General features: G+C 61.9%; 1 pseudogene across 1 annotated transcript; it reads right to left on the reverse strand.

The window, feature by feature from the left end:
- Positions 1-1,965: 1,965 nt before the first annotated feature.
- PHYSODRAFT_t1217 lies at positions 1,966-2,037 on the reverse strand (annotated as a pseudogene). Its single transcript has one exon. The product of its transcript is annotated as a tRNA-OTHER (tRNA).
- Positions 2,038-2,615: the final 578 nt, after the last annotated feature.

Below are 2,615 nucleotides of genomic sequence, written 5' to 3' on the forward strand. Positions count from 1 at the left end.
CCGCTTCGGGACAAGATCGCCGCAGCGTACGAGCATGACGCGCAGTACGCCAGCATCCTGGCCCACCTCCGCTCTCCATGCGAGGCGACATTGAAGGCTCTGTCGCGCTCGACCCGCAGCCACGTCGAGCGATATCGGCTTGATGGCTCCCTGCTGACGTACACCATCGACCGATTCGATGCCCTGAGAGTGGTAGGGCCGAATGACGAACACCTTCGCGCCCGTATCATCCATGAGTACCACGACGCTCCGATCGGGGGTCACTTGGGACGCGAAAAGACCTTCGCGGCGGTGGCGCGAGACTTCTTCTGGCCCCACTTGTACAAGTGGGTGCGCACTTGCGAGATCTGCCAGCGAGTAAAGCCCCCGCCGTCATCGCAGGCTCCGCTGCGTCCACTTCCGGCCCCCACGGAAGCCTGGCGCTCCGACTCGATGGACTTCGTCTTTGGTCTTCCACCCGACTCGAACGGGCGCACGGGAGTCCTCGTTTTCGTCGACAGGTTCAGCAAGATGGTGCATCTCGTTCCTGTGGCCGCCACGGTTACTACGGAAGAGTCCGCAGCCCACTTCGTCGACGCCGCCTTCCGCCTTCATGGTCTGCCCGACTCCATCGTCTCGGATCGGGATCCGAGGTTCACGTCCGCATTTTGGACGGAGTAGTTCAAGTTGCTTGGAACGAAGCTGGTGATGTCCACCGCGGCTCACCCGGAGACGGATGGACAAACCGAACGCGTCAACCGCGTCGTCGAAGACGTGCTCCGCAGCTACGCTACGTCGTTCCCGAGCTGGAGCGCCTTCCTGCCCCTGACCGAGTTCGCTCTGAACAACGCCGAGCACTCGTCGACGGGCATGACTCCATTCTTCGTGAGCTCCGCGCGCCACCCGCGTGTACCCGCTATGCTTGCTATGAGCCAACCCACGGCGGCTCGTGCCTCTACGCTTGATGGGGGAGGAGCTGCCGCTAAAGACTCACCGCCAACCAAGACGCCGGCAGAGTCGTCGCCGGTCGAATCACCGGCGCCGCCACGCTTACCAGTGACCGAATCAAGCGCGAATGCAGTGACACGATCCCAAGTGAAGAAGGCCCTCACTGCACCGCGCAGTGCGGTGACGCCGCTCGCAGACTGGACGGAGCGCACTCTGATCGATCCCGCTGGCGCACCAGCGACAAAGCAGCAACCGGCTATTCCCGCTAACTACGCACCGAAGTCCTCAGCGGGCCCCGCAGACCACTCCGCGGTCTCCGAGTTTGTGCAGCAGCGTCAGGCAATCAAACGTTTCGTGCGGGACGCACTGCAAGCTGCAGTAGACAAGCAGAAGGAAAACACAGAAAAGCATGGGCGCAAGAACAAGACTTCATTTCGCACGGGTGACCGTGTGTTACTGTCCACCGAAGGCATCCGCTCCTCCGCAGTGACCAACCTCGGTGCCAAGAAGCTCGCGCCGCGCTTCATCGGCCCGTTCAAGGTGATCAAGGTCCTCGGCGCCGCGTACACACTGGACATCCCGTCGTCGCTGCGTCTTCACCCGACTTTCTACGTCGGGCGCCTCAAGCGATATTATACTGCCGATATTCTGACCTCTGATCACCAGGATTCACTGGCGGGTAATGTACCCGAGGCTACTCGCGACGCCAACACCCATCACCCAAGCCTGTACCGTCGCGATGGTCCTTCTCCGATTGTCGACTCGGCGGGTGAAGCGCGCTGGATTGTGGACCGCATCGTTTGCCACGAGGACCCATCTCTGGGTTTCCACCTGACGAGGACACGTGGGAGACGCGTGCAGCTCTTCTTCGGGATGTCCCCGATGTTGTTCGTGACTATGAGGCGAAGGTCGCTGCTGCTGAAGAGACCACGGAGCTCCCCGCGGAAGCTGAAGCCTCAAGTGAGCGTGATGATGGAAGTGGACCCCCACCGCAAGCTCGCGGTGGCGTTCACCGCGAAGACTAAGAAGAAAACCTGACGACGACCGCCGGACTCGAACCGGTGACCTCCGCCTTGGTGGCGCAGCGTTCGACCACTGCGCTAGCTGGACTTCGAGTCCCCACGACGGACCGCCCGACCTGATCAAGCTTGGAGCGACTGCGCATGGCAAGTGGCAAGAAGGATTCGCGTGGGGATCGAACCCACGCGTCACAGCTCAGCACGGCGAGCGCTTGCCCACTACACCGCTCCACCGATGATCGCCGGTGTCGAAGATGTCCAAGCTGGTCTCGCTGTTCCGTCCGTTCGAGTCGACGGTTACGCGACTAGTTACTTCGAAGGGTCGTAGCGAGGAGCCACGCCACGCTGATCGCCATCCTGTGTCTCGACACTCGCCGGTTCTCCGCTCTGTGCGCATCACAGTTGCGCTTGTCGTCAAGCGTTGGTGTCGCTTCCCATGCTGCGTCGTTGCCACGACCGCCGTCCCTTCGGGTGTCCGTGGATGTCCGCGGCCACTTGGGGCGCTGCGCATTGCTTCGGCGTGTGCGCCGACGAGATGTCTCGGTGTGTGTAAGCTTGCTGCTCTTGCGTCGTCCTGTGTCGCTCGGTGGCACGAGCGCCGTCCCTCCGCCGCCTCGGTCGTCCATGGTGTTCTTCGAGTGTTCTTTCGGAAATGTGTCTTTTGCGCTT

This window comes from Phytophthora sojae, assembly GCF_000149755.1.
Source record: "Phytophthora sojae unplaced genomic scaffold PHYSOscaffold_6, whole genome shotgun sequence".
Taxonomy (NCBI): Eukaryota; Oomycota; class Peronosporomycetes; order Peronosporales; family Peronosporaceae; genus Phytophthora; species Phytophthora sojae.